This window comes from Neoarius graeffei, chromosome 24, assembly GCF_027579695.1.
Source record: "Neoarius graeffei isolate fNeoGra1 chromosome 24, fNeoGra1.pri, whole genome shotgun sequence".
NCBI classification, from domain to species: Eukaryota; Metazoa; Chordata; class Actinopteri; order Siluriformes; family Ariidae; genus Neoarius; species Neoarius graeffei.
In genome coordinates, this window is record NC_083592.1 from 7,317,988 (window position 1) to 7,330,606 (window position 12,619).

A 12,619-nucleotide genomic window follows, 5' to 3' on the forward strand; every position below is an offset into this window, starting at 1 on the left:
GTACTCAGCACAGATGTTCCTGTTCACTATCCCAGACACTTGGTTATTGCTGGAATAGTAATATATGATAATATATGGTATATATTTCAAGGGTACCAATAATTTCTTTTTCTCTGAATAAGTTTATTTAAATCAAAGGTTGGATTTTTCTCATGTTTTCAGTGTGAGATGAAGCAACTTCACCAAAAGGTTCATCCTTTTCTAACCCTTTTTACTCATCTTTAAAAGACGTGCCAATAATTGTGGAGGGCACTGTATCTGCACTCAAAAAATGCTCTATTGGATTTAATTTAAAAAAGTCGAAATCGAAGTTCTAAATGCCATGGAAACACCTTAGCTTGGCTGAAATTGAACCGAACTTGATTTCTTGTAATCGAGCTACACGACCTAGATTATGCGATTTTTGCCGAGCTACTTGGTGCATGTATACCCTATCGAGCTACGTAGTCCAGCTACTTACTTCAGCACTGCCCCTTCCGGAAGTGACGAGTGACGAGACCACAAGCGGGAAACACAACAGCCTCGGTCGGCATGACACTTCACCTTAGCCACCCACTTTATTAGGAACACTTCTGTTCGTACATACAAACTACAAACACTCTTCTTAGAGTTTAGAGTTTATTTTATTTTTTAAAAGGGACAGTGTACAAATTAAACATTATTCTTGTGGTAAGGACAGATGTCAGTACCAGGTTATAGCAGTACATGCTAATTTCTGCCTGTAGTCCCTTGGCAGGTGGATGTAATAAAAAGATAAATAAAATGTACAGGAAATGTCATCAAATCTGTCATTAGAGCAATTTGTAGTGATTTAGACCAGTAAAATTTCTTGTGAACACGGAACTGATAACTTTGTTTATACTCTTGAATAGCTCTTCTTCATGACGACAACCGGAAGTGTACCAACACGATGGGGCATGTAGCGCCACCTGTGGCTCGGGTGCACAATGCACCTCACACAATAGCTCGATTCCCTTGTGTGCATGTAGGATTGGATTTCTCTGGCACCCCTGCTGGGACCCTTAGCTCGATTACTGACAGCAGCTCAATTTGGATGTGCATGTAAACGTACTGACTGTCTTTCAATCTCAAGTTTAAGGTCGTCAACAGACTCTGGTATTCCAGACGGCAAGATCAATTTTTCAGAGTTGTTTTCTCCAAGGATAATTCAAAGCTTTACACAGTCTGTCATTTTAGGTCCACTCCAACTCTTACTCTGTATTAAAAGAAAAACACAGATTTAGCCCAAACCTGGACCACAAAACTATTAGACAAACTCACAATATTTTTCACAATATGCAAACATCACGCACTTGCGTTTAAATATAAGTGTAAATATAAAAGTGTGTGAATATGAAAATTCAATTGCCCTACCAAAATTATTTTGTCAATTTCCATCAACTAAACCTCAAATGAAAAATGTAGTGAGGATGACAGGTCACTAGTGCCAATTAACTGAGCCTATAGAGTACAGTAGAGGGTGACATAAGCTGGCAGTAGCTGCCCAATATGTTTGAAGTTTAAAGATATATTGTTAATTACCTGAATTATGTATGTATCTTTTCACTGTCACCATGTGGAACACTCCAATTTTGTATTCAGAAAGGGGATAACAATCTGCTAGTTCACTTAGCTCGATCAAAGAAACATTTGATGGAGATGGATCCAATTGGAAGGCACGGTAGTGCTCTCTGTACCACGAGGGTATTTTTTTCAGAATGAATTCCAAACTTTCTTTAACAACACAAATCTGCACAATTTCTGCAAAATCTGGCAGGCCACCAACTGACCCATGTGCTATTATCATGCCCTTTCTGTAATTTATGCCATCAACAGAAACATTCGAGGTCAGATTAACTACAGAGGCATCAGGGTACTTCTGAGTGAAGCTAAGTGCGACATCCTCTTTCAGGATTTCAACAGGGATAGTGGAAACTCGTGAAACTTCCAGAGAGGATTTTTCACCGTTTGATGAATGCATGTAATGGCCAATCATTAACTGATGTTTATTGGCAAGAGACAGGGTTATGTTTTTAAAGCAGTTCGTGTGCCTAACAACTTGCTTAAAAAAGAATGCTTTGCTTCAAATCTCATTGTCCATAAGCACACGAGTGGACCAAAGAGGCGAATCATCGCTGGATAGTGCTCAAGAAAGTGATGCTTTGGTAGCAGATTGTTTTCTGGAAATAGTTCATGGTACCTAAATCGATGTTCTGATATTTTACTTTCCAAGTATGCAATTGACTCATCAGTATGGACTGGGCACACTACCAAATCAACAATATCCTTCAAATCTAGAATGATTTGCCAGGCTGGTTCGTCTTCTGGTACTAGATTTCCAATAATTAATGGTATGAGTCTCAACAAACACCAATTCTTGTGTGCGTTGCCACCGATTGTATTTTTAGTGTGGTAATAAATGAGGTCGATTAATAAATAATAATAAAATGAGGTCGATAAATAAATTTACTTGGTAATAAATGAGGTCGATTAACCTGGTCTCCCCATTTATATGGAAATGTCTGAACCTTGTGATTTAGAGTTTCAAAGGAGAAATACTTCTTACTTATCAAAACTCTGAAGCACTCAGCTAGTTCAACAGGCACTATGCCCTCGAAGAGATCATGGGCAAGATCAGGGGGAAAACCTGTGGTTACCTTAAAGTATGAAAGGCTATCAGCTAAAACACAGGAATTTTTCACACCACAACAGGGTTTTCCTCTTTGAAGTGCTCTTGCTACATGTACACAATGGCTCTCTTCAGTCCTGAGATGAAATACACTAGTTTTCACCTCTTTTGACTGAATCTCTGAGTGTGTGGCAGTACAAAATCTACAGATATACTTCCCAGAGAAACTTTCCACAAAACCAGCCAATCCGTGAGCTCCAAGATTATCCGCAACTACACACTGGACGGTACCTTTAATGAATGCTCCAAAATGGTCAATGAAAACCCCTTGCTGCTCTAAAGTGACAAGGTCATGTAAAAGGGGCTGGAATATTTTCTGATAGCCAAAGGTCTTCACATCATTACTTTTACATAACAACACAAGGTAAATAGAGGAGAGAGCAGAATGAGAACCTGGTGGCAGATTTCCTAAAACCCAATAAACTGAACAGAGTTTATGATTTTTTTCGCAAGGTCCCTAATGAGTTGCATATTTCAAAATCATCTATATAAAGACGCAAAGAGATTTTAACTTCCTCACAAGATAGAAAATGATTGTTCAGAAAGTGATGACCATCTCGATCAGATCTATATTGCTCCTGATGTACTGAATGTTACCCAGCATCAACTACTTTATTGAGTACATTCTTCTGTTTCAGTAACTGTTGCAGCGATTTCAATATGGGTATATACTGAAGTCTTAGGCCTATTTGTTTCAGACTCAAGACTGGATCAACAATGCCAAAGTGCTCCCTATAATACCGTCCCCGTTTGAAAGCAGTACCTAGTGGCCCATTCTTTGCTACAGCTTTTAACAATGGGTTAAAAGATGATAATCCGTTCGTCAGTTCTTCAATGACCAACTGATCTACACTGAGGTTGTGATTCTCAAAGATCTCTTCAATGACACTGTTTGATAAAGGCAGACATGCAATGCTCATCAAATAATGCAGTTCTGTAAGCAGTTCATCAATGGCTGCACTTGGAACATGGAAATAGTGTTCCAATTTCAGTAGAGGGCATGCAAAATTTAGCTCTAATTTTTGGCAAATTCTGTGGTTCAGGGTCAACTTCAATATCCCAATCAGAATCCGCAATACTGTTACCAACTTCTGAGCCTGTATCATTTACTCTGCCATCAGCTAAAGTTTGAATTTGACTTGTTTTTACAATGCCGACTTTAAACTCTTTTAGAGTATATGGATTGTGCTTCCTATTTTTATGTGACTTAAAAGTACCATAAATATTTGTCTGAAAGATACAACCCTCAAACATACAATGCACCGTCTCGTGACTTTTAAGGTGGCCGTTAATGTGACAGAAATAGTTTTGCACAGAATCTGTTATTGCATGTACAAAGTTGAGAGCTAAAGGTAACCACACTGAAAGGGTTTTGCACAGTTTGATCAGAATGGTATCTGCTAAAATGACTGAAGAGCATTCCATGTTTTGAAAACACAAGGGCAATGAGAACATGCACATGGGTATGAGTGTCTGCAGCCAAAGTGGCCATGAGCTAACCTGTAATGCTTTAACAAGAGAGACCTCGAAGACACTGCTGTCTTACACTCTTTGCACAGCCACATGAAAGTCTGCAGAAGAGAGAGAAATCAAACAAAAAGGGCTGTTCATATTTGCAAAGTTGAAACCAAGAGTAAAGTATAACAAAAACATTTGAATTTCCAGTGTGCGATCCTGGACTGACAAGTTACTTCAACCGTGGCTTATGGCAAGGAGCCATTAAAATGCCATCACCTTAGATAGATGCAATACAGAATTCAATCATGTGTAATGTAACAGTTGTCTGACTTCTAGCTTGCATGGGTTTGAAATGTAAGCTAAGCCTGGAAAGTCTCCATGAATTTAGTTTTGCCCTCAAGGTTTAATGAGAAATTTGCTGAGGCAATTTCAATAATTGTGCAGTGCCTTTGGTAGCCACGCCTCATTCACACCGCAATCACTGTGTTCGCGGTGCAAACACGTTGTTGATCCGTTTTCAATTAAAATGCATGTTGACATCGCACTTGGGTTCTGCGCGGTTCAGCTCCCGCACTGTCTGCTTGAACTTTAATGTTTCTCAAAGTAGGCTAAACCATGACATACAAAACCAAAGCAAAATGGCAGTTTGCAAGCTAACAAACTTCAACAGTTTTCTCAATAGAGATCTTGCAGTCACGTGACCGGAAAGTACACAACCGCCATCTTGTCAGTCAAAAACACCGCTGACTACTGCTGCACTCGTGTACAGAATGGATCAATTTCAACCGACGGACTACACGGCTCATTTTTCTAATGAACAGATAACTAGATATATGTCTAAAATAAACGATCTACAGATTTGTGACCCTTATGGCTTACCGGACGGAGTTTTCACGACTGGATTTTGAACTGTCAGCAGAATACCCGGACGTGTATAATTACCTCATTAACTTTCCCTCGCTGTTCAGTGGTGAAGCACTGCGTGCTTATAAATCTCTGGACAGTTATCTTTACAGAAATTCAGGATTTGTCAGCGACTCAGATGTGGCATCTTGTAAACAAGAATCCTCATTGGATGGGTAAGTCACTTAAGTATTGAGTATAGCACTGACCAGCCGATTATAGAATAGAATAATGTAATTCCAGCTGTAATTCCAAATCGTCCGTCCTGTTTACATGGATCTGGCGTTGGAGAGGTAGAGGCTTGGCAGTGGAGATTTGAGTGGCTGTTTTCTGAGCTTAGTCAACAGGCCGGCTCTGCAGCCTCGCTTTTGCTTCCGCTCCCGGCACCGCCTCCTTCGCTTTGCTTCCGATAACAATCCACGGAGACCCCGCTGGTCTCGCTATCTCGTCTGGAATGTTTTTTTTTTTTCTCGTCCGGAATGTTGTGCATGCGATGGAAATCGCTACAAACCGTCATTTTCTGCTGGAAACCAATGTCCAGTAAGTCCATACGGTTGTAGTGGATATTGAAGTCCGGTACAGACGAACAACACGCAAAAATACACACAAAAAACATAAAAAACGTGCACAGGTAGGGAGAGCTTGTAGCCGCAGCCGTTGTAGTAGAATTGTATATAGTAGGGTTTTCCAGAAGAAAAGGTAGAAGTAAAAGCAGAAGTAGAACCAGAAGTAGAAGGCGGAAATATGGCGTTTGACCGACAAGATGGCGTCTGTCACAATCTGGATCAGCTGTGACGTCACATGCAAGTGCTCCATAAGGACTAAGTTAGCATTATCACCAGGCCCGCCGACAGGGGGGGACAAACGGGTATGTTGTCCCGGGCCCAGGAATGGGGGGGGGGGGGAGGGGGGGCGCAGAACTGGGCTCTCATGAAGTTGCGATTATTTTATTTCATTTCAAAATGTGTTGATTTGGGGGAGAAATGTGCTATATTTGCATTCAATAAATGATTTCTAGATCTTTTGCCTTTATTCTCTTTTAAAAAGGCATCAAGAACCCCCTACCACCCCTAATGCAAAAATGGTTTGGTCTGACTCTGATTAAGAGGAAAAAAACGACATCGTTCGATCATAGCGCTTCGACAATCAGCGTGCGTGCCATTTGCCAACATGCACAAGTCAGGAGCACAGAAAAGAAAAGAGAAAAAGAGAGGAAGAAACCAAGAGACTCAGGGGCTCACTGCATAAATATTTTTAAAAAGATTCGGATGATGCAGCAGGTACTAGCAAAGGCAGTGGGGCAGCTGAGCCAGGTAAGACCAGTGTTGGGCACGTTACTTTCAAAAAGTAATTAGTTATAGTTACTAGTTACTTTTCCCAAAAAGTAACTGAGTTAGTAACGGAGTTACTTTGTCATAAAAGTAACTAATTACCAGGGAAAGTAATTATTCCGTTATATTTTGTTCCCCCTCAAAAAAAATCAAATTCAATTAGTGTAATCATAATAAAAGTGAATGTTGAATGTGTTTAATGACTGAAATAGACACTTAACAGAACCAATTAGTAACGTTATCTACACTATATTAATATTTTTGTGGGACAATGTGAGATAAGACATCTATCAAATGTAATATATTTTTGTAGTTATTAAAATCATGTTACTAATTACTGGCCACTGACGAGGACAAACGCTTTGTTCCTCGACATAATGTGCATTGCACGTAAACACTCTTGCCTTTTATTTCAAGTAATGAAAAGTAATGGCTGTATTTCCAGTGTGAAAGCGCAGTGCTGGGCTGACCGCTCGCCATCGCTGTGTCTTCCGATTGAAAGAGCGCGCAGTAGTACAGTAGGCGTGGCCTACCTACGTATGTTGTCCAAATCTACTCTGATTGGCTTACTGTGCCGTTGTCTCGTGTCTCCCCGCCCCACACGAAAGCAGAGTAAAGAAAGGCTGAACGAGCAGCGTGCCAGATGAGAACAGCTTTAATAAAGTAACGCAGAGCATTTTATTGTAAGTAACGGGAATGGCGTTATAACGATGTAAAAAGCAATTAGTTAGATTACTCGTTACTAAAAAAAGTAACGCCGTTTATTTCTAACGCCGTTATTCCCATCACTGGGTAAGACACAGCCAACTTTTTCCAGCCCCGTAAAGTAACCCCAACCAAGGCATGCGCGGCACGCAATTCATGTTACAAACGAGAGGGGAGAGCAAGTCACACTGAACACCATATCAAACGCACAGGGCATTGAATCATTTCATAACCACAACGGCTTAATAACATTGTTTCATATATCTGATTGAAGCTAAGAATATTCACATTAGCCCGCAATCATATCCCACCGTTTCTCGAGCGGTGTGTTCTTCTCTGCTTTTCACACTGGACAGTACGCACGCACGCACAACAAAAGTCTGATGCATTGCATTTCGCACCTGAATAGTTGCAGACTAAGGAAATGTTAAAATGTTAAAACTGTAAAAATGTTGAAATGCTAAAATGAAATGGTTGTTGACCGGTTGAATGGTTTTTGAATACCTGTCATTTAAGGGTTGGAGTGAGTAGAGACTGGGATAAGAGAGGTGGGTGTGTGTGTGGGTTGGCCCGGGGGGTTGTTGGGGGGGCCCATTCAGAGCATTTTGTCCTGGGCCCAGCCAAAGCTGTCAGCGGCCCTGATTATCACTAACACGAATTGGTTGCTTATTTGCAAGATACTCTAAAGAAAACGGACGGTGTGTATTAAATGCTCTGACTTTTCAGCAGATACAGACAACTTCACTTAAATGTCTCCTTGCATCGTTTTTTCATTAATTGTGCGGTGGTCTCTAGTATGAATGAATGCCCTGTGAGCCGGTTTTGGTGAAAAAAATGCTGTGGTGCTCCTGTTTAAGGCTGTTCTAGTTTGGTGGAGGAGTGGGTGGGGAGAGAACGACAGGATTTCAGCTCTTACTCATGAATATTCATGGCATGTAAACATATCGCTTCTGATTGGCTATAGCACTGTGACGCTCCCTCCAGTGGGTTATGGGCGAGGCCATGACTAATTTTCGAAGTGACGCAAGTTCGTAGAGCTTTTTCTGATTCGCTCGTTTTTCCGTCTATTTTCTTTCATAGGCTAATACAGGGAATGGGGGTAGAAGAACATTTTCAGGTGCAGCATGCATATGCAACTCGGAGTGACCTATGGCATTTCAAAAAGAGCAAGTATTAAACAGTTTGTCGTGGAATGACACCTTTAAATGTTTGAAACCGAAACATGAAACCACAAACGAACATTCGAAGTCCTTGTGACCTGGTAGTTCCACACAGATGAAACACAAACATAATAAAGCAAAGTGTGTACGCATATGTGCATCCTGACAAATTAAACTTTCACCACTTAACCAGAGAATCAGTAAATGGGCTCTGACTTAACATTGACTAACGTTAGCTTACCGCCACTCGGCTACACTGGAAAATTTTTAAACGGGCTCTGGCTACACTCAGTTACACATAAAATCTACTCGAATCATGACCCTAAACCAAAACTTGTAATCGAAACAAGTTTCAATGTGTTCAATGTCACAATTTTTAACTTTCACAATGAAACTAAACAAGCCAAAAAAATACATACCTTAAATACTCTGGATCTCAGACGTTCGGTGAGCGAAGTAAGGCAAAATGGCGGAGCATCATTGAGCAGCAAATTTCTCTGAAGGAACTCAAGGAGGTAGGGCATCAACAGAAGGACAAACATTGTTAACGCTGAATGTAATATGTGTTTTATTTAGAAAGGTTGTATTGATTTAATGGCATGTTGTTGAGTTAATATAAAGAAGTCTTAATCATAATTGAAATAAACCAACTGACTTAATTACACCTTAAAAAGCGACTTTGTTTGGTTAATCCAACAAAAGAGGATTCTATAACACCAGCAACAGAGTGAGTTAATTTTTTTTGACATGTCAAATAACATAAAAAAAAAAATCATTGGTGACAGTAAAATGTGTGGAGCTGTGAATCAGGTTTGTGCTCCACCTGCCCCTGTGGACGAGCCCCACTGTCTCCTGGTAAACAGCAATGTGCTGGATGTGGAAGGAAACATGAAGATGCAGGTCTGGGGAAAGAGTGAAGTGTTGCATCTGTGGCAGTGGCGGCTGCTGGTTTTTAAAACAGGGGATGCCCATTTTACGCATTCATCGTAAAACCTGTAGGCCGGATATCAAAGCATAGAAAGGTGTGCCCCATTAGCATAGTGAACTAGACAACCCTACCTAGTGGCAGAAAGTATTTTTGCTTGTACATTTCATGTTATAGTCTGGCTTGCCAGGCTAGTGCCTCATATCCTTAATCAAAAATATCAAACATCCAAAAATCACTGGCTATTCAACGAAGAGCCTTGAACATCATACCCTGATATGCAACACAGAGTCTTTAACACAACACCCAGCTGTGCAACACATCCTTGAACATCTTCTGCAACACAGTCTGGAAATTCATAACCAGGTAGGCTATGCAACACACAGAACCTTGAATATTATACCCAGGTATAACCTATAACACAGAGCCCACCATTCTCTTAACATTACTGAACAATATACACACTTCAGATTCATGAACATTATATGATGCACACTATTTATACACAAATTCTGCCCTCCGCTCCTTTTCCAGAAAATGGTCTGTGACCCTGTCATACTAGCTGGTTGTGCTTTCCAGAGACTTCACCAATTTCTGTTAGCAGCTAGCACTGCAGATCCCAATAAGGCTCAAGCTAGCCTACAACCAGATTGAACTACAAATGAAATAAACGAGTGAATTCACGAATGATCAAACTGATAGAATGGATGAAAGTTAACGGAGCACAACGAGTAATATTTACATTTATTTACAGAGTAATATACAGAGACATCAATGAGAAGAAACGTTTATATGAAAAGAAATTCGGACAGCACTTTGGCACACAACTACACTTCCTCAACATCTGCTAGGGACTCACTGATCATACTTCCGTGTTCCTCGCCGACGCCGAAGTACAGAGCCCGCCCTCCTCATGTCTTTCAAACACTACCTCCAATAATGCTTCATCAGCCCGGCTTCTTGTCCCTCCCACTGTCTCGTTTAGTCCCAGAGAAGCCCGGCTTCCCTGGAAGTGACGATTTTGTCGATTTTAACCAATAACAACTAGCCGAAATTGGCTGTTCAGAGCCCTCTCATAGACTGCAATGGATACCCGGCTGCCAGCCATAGAGCCCATTGAAATAAGAAAGGTTACAGCCAGTGTTGCCAGATTGGGCGGTTTTAAGTGGATTTTGGCGGGTTTTGAACATATTTTGGCTGGAAAACGTCAGCAGTATCTGGCAACGCTGGTTACAGCCTGGCAGCAAAGGTGATTCTCATAGCAAACTGCAAGTTCGTCAGACATCACTCAAATAAGTTACAGGATAGTTATGAACGTAAATACAATCTTGGGCATATATTATGTTATGCAAGTTATTGTTTTAATGAGAATTCAACGTCATAGATGCCGCAGTTTGGGGAGAGAATTTTAGGGGAAGCTCGGCTTCCCTTGTTGTCTCTGAGAAATCGCCCCTGGTCTGTGGAGGTCAGTATAGTTCGGTTCGGTTTTCAAAACCATTAACTTACATTTGTAACTTGTCATTCAGGACTGGTACATTCCCAAACAAAATGAAAATAGTAATATATAGATTTAGGCACTGCCTAAAAGCGGAGCTCCCATCTGTTTCTGGGTTGTAGAATTTTCTTATATCATAGCCAGCCTTGGGCGGCACGGTGGTGTAGTGGTTAGCGCTGTCGCCTCACAGCAAGAAGGTCCTGGGTTCGAGCCCCGGGGCCGGTGATGGCCTTTCTGTGCGGAGTTTGCATGTTGTCCGTGTGGGTTTCTTCCGGGTGCTCCGGTTTCCCCCACAGTCCAAAGGCATGCAGGTTAGGTTAACTGGTGACTCTAAATTGACCATAGGTGTGAATGTGAGTGTGAATGGTTGTCTGTGTCTATGTGTCAGACCTGTGATGACCTGGCGACTTGTCCAGGGTGTACCCCGCCTTTCGCCCGTAGTCAGCTGGGATAGGCTCCAGCTTGCCTGCGACCCTATTGAGGTATTTCACTCATGTGACCAAGTCATGTGATGCTGCCATTTTGGACGGCACGGCTCGAATCAGTTTGAATGCGAGGAAGGCGAAAAACATAAAAGAAAAAGGAGTGAGATGCAGAAAACACCTTCACTATCCAGTGATGTAGAGCATTTACAGGGTGAGCAGAGGGAGAGGTATTTGCAAAAATTGAGGTTAGCAGGCTTAGAGAACGACGTTTACCTGCTTCCACCAGGATTGTTCACTGACGTACGGAAGTACACGAAGCCCTCATCTTTACCTGACTTCGGCCCACAGGATCTGTATACCGATGTCGTTAAAAACCCATCACCATACACAGGTATTGATCTGAAAGCGTATAAGAGTTTGGATGCCTACAAATATTTTGTGTCAGGCTGGGTAACATGCCTACATCAGTGGGTCGTCCCTGGAGCCGGTGGTCGCCATCTGATTACAGCTAAGGTTTGTTCACATTTTCATTTACTTTCGGTCCTCAGGATAAACAAAATGTTATTAAATGTCATTGAAATAACTTCTTAGTCTGTTGAGACATGGCCCGTTATAAATTTGCTGTTACCAGGCAATGACCAAGAACTGTATTATTAGGGTCGGTGTCTGTGTTGTAGCAGTGTACTAGCAGCTAGCTGTTAGCACTAGCTAATGTCAACAACATCGTAGCTAGTATGTTACTGTAGCAATGTTTACATTCAGTCATTTGGATGACTGTTAAAACCTTTCAGTCTCAAGTTTTTCCTTTACTGGATTTACTAGTTTACTGAGCTAGCGCGCTCGGCCAAACCGGGAGCCATCGCGCGCTCTCCGGCCAGGCCGGGAGCCATCGCGCGCTCTCCGGCCGAGCCATCGCGCGCTCTCCGGCCCGGCCATCGCGCGCTCTCCGGCCGGGCCATCGCGCGCTCTCCGGCCCGGCCATCGCGCGCTCTCCGGCCGGGCCATCGCGCGCTCTCCGGCCGGGCCATCGCGCGCTCTCCGGCCGGGCCATCGCGCGCTCTCCGGCCCGGCCATCGCGCGCTCTCCGGCCCGGCCATCGCGCGCTCTCCGGCCAGGCCATCGCGCGCTCTCCGGCCAGGCCATCGCGCGCTCTCCGGCCAGGCCATCGCGCGCTCTCCGGCCAGGCCGGGAGCCATCGCGCGCTCTCCGGCCGAGCCGGGAGCCATCGCGCGCTAGCTCAGTAAACTAGTAAATCCAGTAAAGGAAAAACTTGAGACTGAAAGGTTTTAACAGTCATCCAAATGACTGAACGTAAATATTGCTACAGTAACGTACTAGCTACTGTTGTTGACATTAGCTAGCTTGCCGTCCAAAATGGTGGACACCGGGGCGTCACGTGACCCTGTGACGTCAGGTGAAATACCTCAATAGAAGGATAAAGCGGCTAGAGATAATGAGATGAGATAGCCAGCCTCTTATTTCTTTACTGGCTAGCACTGACCACTAGGTGGTGTGTATGACTGGTAAT

General features: G+C 42.6%; 1 long non-coding RNA gene across 2 annotated transcripts; it reads right to left on the reverse strand.

Moving 5' to 3' along the window:
- Positions 1-615: 615 nt before the first annotated feature.
- On the reverse strand, positions 616-9,573 carry LOC132872556 (uncharacterized). Of its 2 annotated transcripts, XR_009651453.1 has the most exons (4): positions 9,444-9,573; positions 8,666-9,239; positions 4,190-4,260; positions 616-1,216 (listed from the first exon to the last, which is right to left on the reverse strand). It is a non-coding gene; the product is annotated as an uncharacterized LOC132872556 (long non-coding RNA). The 2 variants fall into 2 exon arrangements; XR_009651452.1 differs by lacking the exon at positions 9,444-9,573 and having other exon boundaries at positions 8,666-9,424.
- Between the last annotated feature and the right edge of the window lie 3,046 nt (positions 9,574-12,619).